The sequence below is a fragment of the Parambassis ranga genome, chromosome 17 (assembly GCF_900634625.1).
Source record: "Parambassis ranga chromosome 17, fParRan2.1, whole genome shotgun sequence".
Taxonomy (NCBI): Eukaryota; Metazoa; Chordata; class Actinopteri; family Ambassidae; genus Parambassis; species Parambassis ranga.
In genome coordinates, this window is record NC_041037.1 from 19,587,190 (window position 1) to 19,601,244 (window position 14,055).

Consider the following 14,055-nt stretch of genomic DNA (forward strand, 5'->3'; position numbering starts at 1 on the left):
AACCATGAATGTAATTCACAGACTGAGCTAATGATTAATACAATATGAGGCCTATTCATTTTTTTGTAATATTAGATCGACAGAGGACTGTACTATCTTGTTATATATCCCGTAAGTATGACGGCCTTTTAAAATAATTTTTGACTACATTGTTAAAAAAAGTCACCAATATACACTGCTCAAAAAAAATAAGGGGAACACTAAAATAACACCACCTAGATCTCAATGAATGAAATATTCCAGTTGAAAATGTTCATTCATTTACATAGTGGAATACATTGAGGACAAAATAACATAAAAATGTTCAATGTAAATCAAAAGTATTAACCAATGGAGGTCTGGATTTGAAACCATACACAAAATAAAAGTGGAAAATCACATTATAAGCTGATCACACTTGAATGGAAATTCCTCAAGACAAGTCAAAATTAGGCTCAGTAGTGTGTGTGGCCTCCCTACAATGCCTGGGGATGCTCCTGGTGGTGGATGTTGTCCTGAGGGATCTCCTCCCAGAGGATTAAAGCATCAGTCAACTCCTGGACAGTCTGTGGTGCAACGTGGCATTGGTGGACGGAACGAGACATGATGTCCCAGATGTACTGGATTGAATTCAGGTCTGGGGAACAGGCAGGCCAGGGCATAGCATCAATGCCTTCATCATGCAGGAACTGCTGACACACTTCAGCCACATGAGGCCTAGCATTGTCATGTATCAGAAGGAACCCAGGGCCCACTACACCAGCACATGGTCTCACAATGGGTCTGAGGATCTCATCCCGGTAGCACACAGAGGGCTGTGTGGCCCTCCACAGATATGCCTGCCCACACCATTACTGACCCACCGCCAAACCGGTCATGCTGGAGGATGTTGCAGGCAGCAGAACGATCTCCACAGCGTCTCCAGACTCTGTCACATCTTTAACATGTGCTCAATGTGAGCCTGCTCTCATCCGTGAAGAGCACCAGGCACCAATAGGGGTGAGAGCAGTGACAAAATGCAAAAGTGATCAAACATCAGGCAGAAAGGATGAGAGCAGAGAAATGGTCTGTGGTCAGCACCTGCAGAACCTCTCCTTTATAGGGGCTGTATTGGTCATTGCCTCTCATTTCCACCTGTTGTCTGTTCCATTTGCACAACAGCAGCTGGAATTGATTCACAATCAGTGTTGCTTTCTAACTGGACATGCTGATTTCACACAAGTGTGATTGACTTGGAGTTACATTGTGTTGTGTAAGTGTTCCCCTTATTTTTTTAAACAGTGTATATGTTAAACACCAATACTTTACAATGGTACAAATGCACTATGTGACAAATGGCTCTGTCAAAATATACCAAATCTAAGTTAAAAATCAAGATGAATAATAATGGGTAATCCTCAACCAGCAATGAAACAAATGTTCAAAATGTTTGCATGAATACAATTCTGTATAAAACAAAATATTCTGCACTCACAAAATAAAAAAACTAAAATTAAAAAAACTGCTTTATATACGTTTGGAAAGTAACTCCTCATAGATTTCAATGTCAAATTTAAATTTTATAGCAGAAATACATATGCTTGGTAGAAAGAAACACAGAAACAGGCAGGTAATAATGCTGCCAACAGGGCAACAATTGTAGCTTCACGTAACAGCTCTTTCTATGGCAGTCTTTATAGACTTCATAGATACATTATGTCTGTGGTTCCCTCACCACACATTCTACTACTGAATGCACAACTGTGTGATGTTGATCACATGGGGTAGGTGATAGACATTATATCATCAAACCTGATATATGTATTTTCACACTTAAATTGGCAGAGCATCTGAATATAAGACCCTGTATTAAGCTAAAGCATTGCTTACCTGCATATTTCCTGGTATATTACAGCCTACAGGCTCTATAGAGATACAACAACATTGACAACATTATACACTGTCTTGTGAGAGGTCGCCAACTCAATGTTAGTCATCTAATTGGTGGAGGAAATGGGAAGCAGCTTGAGGGCTACGCTTATGAACCACCTCCTGATCAACACAGGGAAAACCAAGGAGATGGTGGGGGACTTTTGCAGATGACATTCTGCCCTCCCCTCACCGATAAACATCCATCAAAATGGACATTAAGCAGGTGGACTTTTATAAGTACCTGGGTGTTCACCTCAACAACAAACTGGACTAGACTCATAACACAGATTGTACAAGAAGGGACAGGACAGCCTCTACCTTCTGAGGAGACTGTGGTCTTTTGGAGTGAAAGGGGCACTCCTCAAGACCTTCTATAGCTCTGTGGTGGCATCAGTCATTCTCTATGGTGTGGTCTGCTGGAACAGCAGCATCACTGAGAGGGAGAGGAAGAAGCTGGACAGAGTCTTTAGGAAGTACAGCTCTGTCCTGGGCTGTTCTCTGGACTCAGTGCAGGAGGTGGGTGATAGGAGGGTCCTGGCAAAACCGACATCCATGCTGGACAATGAGTCCCACCCCTTGCAGGACACCCTGTCAGCACTGCAAAGCAGCTTCAGTGACAGACTGCTCCACCCTCGGTGTGTGAAGGAGAGGTTCAGAAGGTCTTTCTTTCCTGCTGCTGTCATAACAATAAACAATGAACATTCCTGATCATGTGCAAAATTCCTACACCACAATGCCCTCTACAATAGTTATTTATTTAGTTGTTGATGCAATATGTACAGTTAAATCTACAAACCACTTCTACCTCCACTTATCTGTGCAACATCTGTGTTAAAATTATATCTTATTTTAACTCTATTGTATCTTTCATTAGTAGTTTTACTCCATACTATATATTATTTGTATTTTTACTACTACTGTATTTGTGCAATAATGGAATTTCCCCATTGTGGGACAAATAAAGGTTTCCTTAATCTTAATCTTACTGATGATTAACACTGCACTGTGCAGTCCGGTCCCATTGAGATCAGCCTGCTTTTTAATCAAGTTTTCTGTTGCCTGCACTATTTAAAGACCAAACTCAACAGATTTTTGTTGTCTCTACAATATGTGTCAAGTGTAAGGGCACTCCTGCTCATTTATCCTGGGCCTAAGTTTTGGCCTGAACTCTTCAGTCTAAATAGCTGACCTTTGACAGACTCTTGGAGATATTAGGATGCTCCAGTCAGTGATTATCTCTCCCATCAACACTCAGCTAGAATCCTCCACCGAGATTTCATATATATATATATATATATATATATATATATATATATATATATATATATATATATAACTTCATGTTTAGGATTCATGTCTTCCTCTAAATGTATAGACTCTGAAACTCTCTAAAACTGAATGGCAACCTATAAACCCGAGAACTACACATACCGTTATAATTTTAATTCAAAAATGCAGTAAACAAATGTGTTTTCAGGCCTGACTTAAATGAAGTGAATAATAATAATAATAATAATAAAGACCATAGCAGACTATTCCCTGCACAGCACTTCAGTAATTTATGTTTGATTACAAAATGTACAGTTGATTAGGCACCTAGTAAGTAAGTATATTCATCATCCAACTACAGTTCAAAAACAGAAATGATTTTAGGTAACAATTTTTAGTTGCTAGACATATAACAGCTATGCAGGTTTTGGGCTTAATGCTAAAGAAAATATACAGTCTTCTAACTGTCCCAGGTGTTTTTGCTCTCGAGTCAACTGACCCTTTCTACAGGTACAATACTTCGACAAACTGCTCGAAACACATTACCGGAAATTGTTAACCCATGTGTTTCATGTGTTTCAGACGTAATTACAAGTTCACAAACAGTTGGACTAAACCATACCATGGATATTACAGACTTTTTACTTGGTTACAACTTTTGCCAACGTGTGTTGTAACCAGAGTCAACTGCTGGCTGGCATAGGTCAATCTGCTCATATACAATACAAAAAACATACTGTAAATACAAAACTAAAATCTTAAGTGCACATATGCCAATCCAGACTTTATCAGCAGTGACTTTATGCGTCAGAGCTGGCATGTTCATTCAGTGTTGCTGTGTCCACAGGGCTCAAAGTCTGAGCCGGATAGGAGCCACATGACAGTTTTTGTCATTGCATTCTATTTTATATTCATAAGTCAGCTGATTCAAACGGACAGGTCTGTCTGCAAAATCATGGACTGATGTGAACAAAATTTGTGGGTTTGAAGTTCATACTGAGTGCAGCAGTGGCAGCATATTATTTGTCTCCTCCACACCTTGAAAGAATCTCAGCACAAAGAGCTAAGTGTATTTCTACCTGATACCTCTTCCAGATGAGACAAATGTACTGTTGCTCCAATTTAACTTTTATCCCATCTTTTAAGCCCATCTGCACTGTACCTCAGCATTTCTGTTTAGCCAACAACCTCTTAATGTCTTCCAGGTGTATTAGACTAGTATTAGAGTCCCACAGGGCCAGGTTTTGGATGCACTGTGTTGCACATCTCAGGGGACCCCACACATTGCCTAGAGTGTCAGCAACCAACAGCAGGTGGCCCTGCCTGATTGAACTCAGGTGTTGGTATAAATTTAATAACTTTACAATTAACACTCCTGACCATCAGTTACAGTCTATCAAAAGCTAACTTTAACCAATCAGATCAATGAATCAGTAAGGAAGAAACACAACAAGCTGCAAATCTGTGTCTAGGCAAACACCCATAACTGCCAGTGCCTCCTAACACCACACTGACTGGTTAGAACCACACATATTTTACCACAGTTACCTAGTCTGAATAAAACATAGAGCATTTTGTCCTTGTTTTAACCCTGTATAGGTGGTAAAACTTCCAGAATTATTTTAACCCCATAAACTTTATATTTCCGGGCCCCAGAGAGCTCCTTAATTGTAGACAGTGACAGCTTCTCTGCTAATCATACATGGAAAACAGATTACAGATGAACTGAAAGAGAGCATACCACAGGTGGACTAACTCAAGGGAGGAATCATGCCCAGCAGTGTATGAGTAACACAACAGGAAATGTAAATGAGGACAATAATGTGTTTCCTTTCGATTAGGGAAACTTTGATGTTGTGTATAACATAAACTACAAATAACAATATATATATATATATATATATATATATATATATATATATATATATTTGTCATATTATAGTAACAGTTGTTTAGGGTTAGAGTTATGTAAGGATAGGGTACATATGAGCAGAAAGTTTTGGAACTGAAGGGGTTAATGCAATACAGTGAGCAGAATACAGAAGAATATATATCATGGCTGAGGAAACAAAAAGAACAGTGCCACCTAGAGAAACTCCAACTAACACTACTGCAACATCCAGGAAAACAAATGAATCAGTGAGATTCATCATCTCTGAAGAAAACTTTGTCATCATATGAATCGGCTGCATTTACAACATTCATACACGAAAAGATGAAGGAAAGTCCAAGTCTGTCAGTGAAGCTTTTAAATATCAAAGATAACAAGGTGGGTAAAAATCTGCATTCAACATCCAGCCGTCTGCTTTGCACGCAAGACAGAATTGATCACAGTCCACTGTGCCAATGATTTCCTTTAAGCTCTGCTCTGCCTGGAGTCTGTTTATGTGTGAGAGAGAGGGTGTGTGTTTATCAGTGGGGAGCATATGTGCAGTGGTGTAAAGAAATAGGGGCATGAATTATTATACATCTACACACATGCTCTCAAAAAAACATCACCTGCTCCTATCTGCACACACAAGTAGTCATCATGCATGCAGATACTTTTTTTTATCAGATGCACAGCAGAAAGAGCTGCAGCATCTCCACAGCAGTGAAGCTGAAGTGAAAGAAAAATGAAGGTGGAAAAGGAAAGGAGAGGGGTGGTGGTCTTTACCTCGTGCAGACGGCTGTGTTCAGATTCCCCCTTCCTTACGCTGCACTCTCATCTGTTTCTCTCTGTCTCAATCCCGCCTGCTTGCTCTGCATCTGGCTGGCCCGCCACTGTGGATGAGCAAGTGTTCATCTCCCTCCTCCCCTGGCTCTCTCTCCCTCTCCCTCTCTCTCTCTCTCTCTCTCCGTGGCTGTAGCACTCAGGAGCAGAAAGACCGCCTTGTTCAATCTGTCTCCACCTCTCCTGCCTCATTTTCTTCCTTCTCCTCCCCTGCTGTATGACTCTTTTCCTATATGTATATATATATATATATATATATATATATATATATATATATATATATATATATATATATATACACCCTAATAGACTACAGTGTATTTGATCTTTCCCCACTTTGCCAGCTTGCAGCCTCTGCATCTGTAAAGTAAGGTCAATACTACACAACTGGATGCTGCATCCACACACATCCACACACACACACTCTTACAGTACTCACTGGAACAGACAGCGAAGACTTAATGTTAGTCTTGCTAACCAGAGAGCCATAGACCATGCTGTTACATTATACCCATTTTTACCAGTAGATGGGTAAGTGAGCCAGAGGGCAGATATATAGTATCAGAGCTGCCAGTGTTTGTGTGTAGTATTGAAAAAAGTATAGACTTTTGTTTTGTTTGTTATTTTATCACAACAAGTAAACATTTGATGGTACGTTTGGTTTTCTTCTTTTGGTAAATAGAAGACGCAAAAACTGCCCTCTACTGGTCTAATGCAAATTTTGGGCAACTTGCAACCCTCAGGCTTATAAAATAATAAAATATATAAATATAAAATCAGCTGTCAGTACTTCTTTGAAGATTCTTTTTCCATGTTCAACAATTTGTAACAAAAGTTTCATATCACATGATTTTTTTCTAATAATACATTGGAATGATAGGTTTATCATGTAGCTATGCTGATGCTGTATGCTAACCGATAAACGGGTCATGATAGGGGACAACAGTGGTGCATTGGTATAGCAGGGTTGTCCACTGTTGTGTGTTCTTGGGCAAGACACTTCACCCTAGCCTGTGGCGCGCCTTGCTAGTCATTGTATGACACTGCTTGGCAGCAGCCGTAAAGAATTTCCCTCTGGGATTAATACAGTATCTAAAATAAAAAAAAATAAAAAATAATAGTGCATGCTTAGAATACATTACATAAAGCAATGCTGTATTCTAAAGAGTCTGGATGAGATAGAATGTTCATTACAACAATCAGACTTGACTTGTTCCTCTGAGACATAGGACTTGAAAAAAAATCTCTGGGATAAACTGCATAATCTCTGCTTGCTCCACCGAACAGGAAGATAAAAACAAACCCCCACCGTGCTGCATCTTCAGAGACTTGGCTCTGCAACAGAGTTTCTGGATGTCACCAATCAGCAGGGCGGGGGTTTGTGCAGTAAAGCTAGCAAGGGTGGCTGCTGTGTAGTATAGTTTCTAGTTACTTCCTCTGGTGGTGTAGAGGATCCACTTCAAAGGTTCTGCCTCTGCTTTTTATGACAACCTAAAACTGCTTATTGTTCCCAACTCTGCTCCTGCATGGAACCATTTCAGTCAGCAAGCAAGTGTGTTTGTGTAATTCTAGATCATTATGATGAAAGTCATTATCTCAGTGCAATTTAAAACAAACAATAGGGACATCATTCTCAAGACTATAACTTGACTGCAAATTACACATTTAAGCTCAAGCCAAGTCTTCTAACTAGTGGGTGGATTTTAAATAGATACATTTTGACAATACAAATTGCAGGACTGTGGTCTTTGATTGCACCTTACATCAGATAATAAAACCAAATTCCCAGCTAAACAATGAAATCGTAACCAAGACAATATCCTGTTTAAGACACCCCGCACCTATCTACCATTTGTATCCTAGGTTTTCATTGAGATTCAGGACTTAAATTGAGACCCGTAATGCAAGAGGCGAAAAATAGAGAAAAAAAATGACTATATTTTTCACAAGAAAGTTTAACCTTAGTGATGAGAAAAAGAAGTTGAGCTGGAACTTTCAGAAAGGAACTGGATACAGTGACAAATGGCTTCGCTGCAGTGAAAATGGTACAGACGCTGCATGAGAGAATGAGTGAGGTCAAAAATTGCATTAGTAAAGCAGAGGAAAGAGGACCGGGCTCCAAACAACTATTAGATTTCCTGCTGCTGATGCTGCTGCTGCTGCAAGACAGGATGTGTGAGAAAGGATACCATATACGGGAAAACTGGAACAACATGAGGTTTGGAAGACTCTGGAACTGGTCTGCAATGGATTGATTCTCAGACTCCTTGAGGACTACCATATGGCTTTTTAACAGAAGCAGAGACTGGCTGTCACACACAAAGACAACTTACACCTAGTGGTCTTCTTTTACATACTGTAAAGGAGCTAGAGAAATGGCAATTCATTAAATGGATTTCACAAAACACATTAACATGTGCAGAACATACTGATAATAATCAAAATAAGACACAGTCATGTAAAACTTCCAGCTGACCTTAGCCTGATCAAGATTATCTTTTTGTGAAGCCATTATTAAATGAAGACATGTGCATCTTAGTAGCATTATTACAGCATGCAAACACCTTTCATAGCACAGATAGTAAATTGCAAGTTAATACTAACAAGTCTTGTGGCTCTATTGGACTTTTGCTCTCATTCTCAAATACAAGTTTTGCATGTAGATCAGAGTATACATTCTTCAGGGTTCACTCAGCATAGGCTGATTAACATGTTAACTTAACACACTATGTAGTAATGTACTGATTAAAGGAATATTCTGTCAAACCTCTGGTGCTAATCAGGCTGCTGAATATGATATGCCCCTGTTGATGAAGATTCTCAGTCATCCAGGTCATCATACGTAGAGAAAATTGAAGCAAGGCGTCTGGACTTGTAGAGTTTTCTAGAAGACGTTTTGGACTGCACAGTACATATTGAGGAGGACAGGAGCCTCAATGTGGAAGTGTACAGGAAACCCACACACACGGACCAGTACCTGTTGTTTGATTCACACCACCCACTGGAACACAAACTGGGAGTCATCAGGACCCTGCAGCACAGAGCACAAACTGTACCCACCAGCTCAGAGGGGAAGAAGAAGGAGCAACACCACATCAGGAAGGCCCTGCAAACATGTGGCTACCCGAAGTGGGCACTCATCAAAGCCACAAAAACAAGACCCCCCAACAACAAGAAGAAGGACAACAACCGGCAGAGAAAGAACATCTCCATTCCATATGTGTCAGGAGTATCAGAGAAACTCCGCAGGATCTTCAACAACCATGACATCCCGGTCCATTTCAAACCTATGACAACACTGAGACAGAGACTGGTTCACCCGAAGGATAAGATTCCCAGGGAGAAACACAGCAATGTGATATATGCAGTCCAGTGCAGTGAGGAATGCTCTGATCTGTACATTGGAGAAACTAAACAACCACTCCACAGAAGAATGGCTCAGCACAGGAGAGCCACCTCTTCAGGACAAGACTCAGCTGTTCACCTCCACCTCAAAGACAAAGGACACTCCTTTGAGGACAACAATGTTCACATATTAGACAGGGAGGAAAGGTGGTATGAAAGAGGAGTTAAGGAAGCCATCTATGTTAAGCTGGAAAAACCTTCCCTTAACAGAGGTGGTGGCCTCAGACATCATCTTTCTACCACATACAATGCAGTGATTCCATCCATTCCCAGGAAGTTTGCACATACTCACAGTAAGAACAAAGGGCTGTCAACCAGTCCCCCTCTGGCAGTTTCATAGTCGTTAGCCAGTCGTTAGACACACCTGGCCCAGTCAGCCAGAACATCACAGGTAAGTATGGAAACATTTAGTGCTATTGTTTTTAAGTTTTTTAAGTTTTACCCAGACCCACCCACTGAGGTCTGTAACCACATATAAACCATGTTTCCCCACCAAACAGTTAGAACTGATGAAGCTGCTTGGATGAGCAGCGAAACGTCTTCTAGAAAACTCTACAAGTCCAGACGCCTTGCTTCAATCTTCTCTACGTATGATATGCCCCTCTACATTACTAGCAGCTAAAATGACAAAATTAATGTAAGCTCAATGCAGTGCAACTGACTTACAGCTAGCCGGCTAAGCTTAGCATGCTTGCTAGGCAATGTTTTCATTGTCAAAATACTGTCTGAACAGTGATTCATCTCAGCCATTTGCAATATAGTGCTACATTTGCATTGTCAAGGCTAAGCATCCACAGCTGGATGCTGCATGATTGTACAGCTCACAAACTTGGCAGCAACTTGAAACTAAAAAAGAAGAAGAATTAATCCAACAACACAAGGACCTTTATAATGTCTCTTGTGGGACACGCCACCCTGATGACAAATTAGATCTTGCCGACGTTAGGGTAAGGTGTGCCTCGGTGAGATGTCTTGTGGAGATCGGTAGCTAATTGGCAAGATATCGGGGAGATGGTGGCATTAGACTGAGGGCCGATACATGAGCCAATGTTAACCCGACATAATTATGACCTAACCCACTGACTTAACACTGGAACAGCTGATTTTCAAGAATCAATAATATTTATGTTCTTGGTCTTGGATCTAAATAAATATAAAATGGAATAAAGAATATTTTATTTTATTTATGAATATTTTTTTGGAATGCAGGGAAAAAAAAGCTGCTGCTATTTTGCTGCAGGTGCCCCCCAATTATTAGTCGGTAAGACCGAGCGTGCTGTCTGGAGGAAGGCGGCAGAAAGTGCAGCAGCATTCACTATAAAAAGTATACATTTATGGACTAATGATAACAAAGCAGCATGCAAATAATTTTCTTCATGCTAAAAAGAGTATAAACCAAGCCTAATACTAATACTAATACTAATACTAATTTTTTACACATCAGGGCAGATAATGGCATTGGCCGCACTCCATATCTGTCAGGTCCAGTGCTGTGAGGTCTGTATGTATCATTCTACAGACGCCAGGTTTGTGGTCCTGTAATCTGACATTCATCTAATCTGCATTTGGAGGATTGTGGATATTTTTTTTTCTAAGTAGTAAAGTTGCTTATACTCAGTCCACAACCACATACAAACTCTGCCTTCACTTTGATCTCAACCGCACGCCTGTAAAGTTTCACGCATCTCGCACGATTGTGATGCTATCACATTATAAGATCAGTCACAGCTGGTAAATATTCACAATTCCACAAGAGCTTCGAAATTATGTAATTATATGCATGAAGTGAGTCATGAGCACACAGGCTGCCATTGTTTGCCTACACACTCATTGAATGCTTATTTATCAATCATACTTCATATATTATAAGGAAGGAAATGTAATTTTACATAAAAGCAATATTCCTAGTTTATTGTCGTAACTGCTGTTGCTGAAATTGTAATGACTGGTGCCTTTATAAATGCTAGCAGTGATGTTAAAAAAATAAATACAACAAATGCACTGCAGCCTCCTTTCAAGACAACTACTGTATTTCAAAATAAAACAGGAAACCTGAGTATCTAATACGTGACTCATGACATGTCACAACTACTAAAACAAGTTACAGAAGTTTAATTTCATCCGTTTTAGAACATAAATCATGGATTGTCACATTCTTTTTTTTCCAGTTCATGTGATCATATTTTGGTAGAACAGTTATGATATAAATGTTTGTCTAATGTTTTCAAAGCCAGATCAATCTACTGCATGCAATGGCGTCCTTACATGTAAGAGAATGAAATGTACAGTCAGCTGAGGCCTCTGGGTTGAAGATCTTGAGCATTGCGTTAACATTTGTTCTTATCTGTCATTAGATAATTGTTTTTGGACCACTGTAGAACACAAGTACAAGTTAACTACAGAAATACACATAGACCTACATATATATTGAACATAAATGCATGCACAGGTATGTCATGTACATGTTAAAGGTCAGGTAGGAGATTTTGAAAACTCGGTGAGAGTCAGCCAGATTTCAAAAGTAAACACACGCCCCTTTCTCTCTGAGCTCACCTCGAAGCCACGCCTCCCAATCACATGGACGCGCATTACCTAAAGACGAGCTGCGATCTGTGACTTCGGCCATCATGCACGTACCTCTCTGGTGCACGCAGAGCAGGAAGAGAGTGACAACCAGCCAATACTCTGCACAGGGGCGCCTCGTAGGATTGGCTGATGTTTTTAGCGTTTTATATCTTCCACAGATGATTCATATTCTTCGTTTTAATGCGAAACTGCCGAACTAATCGGTTGCTATCGGACTGTAAAGATAAGTTACACTAATTTAACAAAAATATGCATCAGAATGAAATCTCCTACCCTACCTTTAAATATGTCATGTCTAAAACTAATTTCCCCTCCATTCTCACCTCTCCCTGTAAAAGCAGTTTCCAAATTGACTGATTACAGATGTATTTGCACAAAAAAGTAACAAAAACTGCATTTCTGCTAGTGGCCACTCGAGGGCGGCTTAAAAGATGAGTTAATTCCAGCAGGCCTCCATGTTGAAATGTCTAACTTCAGAAACAAACATGTTTACAGTCTGTTCCTCACAGATACTTTCTCTATTTATGACAACAGCATGTAGCATCAATTTTGTTTGAATTAAATTAGGGCTTAACGCAGGGGTGGCAAAACTTTTTTCGGGGAGGGCCAGATTCGATAATGCGAAACTCTCCCTGGGCCAACAGTCCCCGATGTCATTATTTTAAACAATAAAAACTGTGTATGCTGTTTTGTAATATGTTATATCTTACACAACAAACAAAATAACGTCTTAGCATTCAGATGAACAGATCAGAAAATGTATATGAATATACAGCATAAATTTAAAACTTTCAGAAACTGTGTGGTTGTGATAACAGAGCAACAGGCAAGTTATTGACTCTACTGTGAAGGTGAGAACTGATCATATGTGCAGGTCTGGTTTAGGAGCAGCAGACATCAGTAAAATGTCAGGTAGACTAGGTGGGAGCCCTTTGCTGATCTCAAAGGGTCTGTAATTTAATGTTTACACAGGTTTGCAGTGCATGGCAACGAGATGTAAAAACGTGATGACGTGCCTTACGACAGATAATGACGGAGTCTTTTTGAGAGAAGTGCCGCGTCTCTCTGTACAGCTGACAGTCTAATAACAGAGAATGTTAACAAGCAAAGGGACTGCTCTGCTGCTCCAGTAAAACATCACAGTTTATAACAGTCTGCTCACACGGAACAAACTAATTCATGGTTTACAAATGTTCGCATTTCTGGGGAGTTGCTTTTATCTAGCTGCCGGACAGGACGCAGCCTCCCCGTGCAGCAGGGAGCAACGAGCGTCCCTCTCCCTCTCCATCATGTCGCTTTAACTTCTCTAATGGCTCTAGCATCGCTCCCTGCTGCCCGGCGCGGGCAGGAGCGGGCAGCAGGGAGCGACACGATGCACAGGGAGAGGGACGCTCCGCTCCACTCCCCTGCGCTCCTGGAGCCCCCCAGTACTCCGGCACGTTCCCCAGAGAGGGACGCTCATTGCTGCACGGGGAGGTTTCTCTCTGGCCGGGCAGCCCGCTCCCATGCACCCCGTCCATGAATTCTAATAGGGCTACTATACTACAACTAATAATAACAATATTTCGTGCGCACGTTATACATAATTCGTGGCCACAATTTATTTCTTTTACCATGTCACAGAGGGGCTCCGTAGTTTTGGAGAACGTCCCTTGTACAGACGCTCTCTGATAGCAGGTTGTATGCAGAAGCATGTTTAGTCTCGTAGTGAATTGTGTCGAAGTGCTGAACCGGTGTTTTGCACCTTCGGAGCCCTCTGCGTAGCTGGAACCAACAACCAAGCCCTGCAGCACCGCGTGAGGCACCACGATGCAGAGAGAGAGAGAGAGATAATGTTCTGCTCAGAGAATCATGATGCAAACGTTACACAATGAGTTAAAAACAAAAATAAGAATTGCCTGTTGATTTTGTATGATTTACTCTGTTTGGCTGGCGGGCCAAAAATAACACATTTCAAGATAGAAGCCGCGGGCCATAGAAAATCCGACCGGGCCGTAGTTTGGACACCCCTGGTTTAACGTTTTGTTTATTTAAACAGCTTCATTTGATAGAGGGCTGTCACTTCCTGCTTATCTGCCCACCTCAGCTCCATACACACTCCACATTTTTGTCCTTATTTGGATAAATAGATGGTCTGGCAGACTAAAGCACTGCAAAGATGACAACAGATCACTCTCCAGAAACATCTTGTT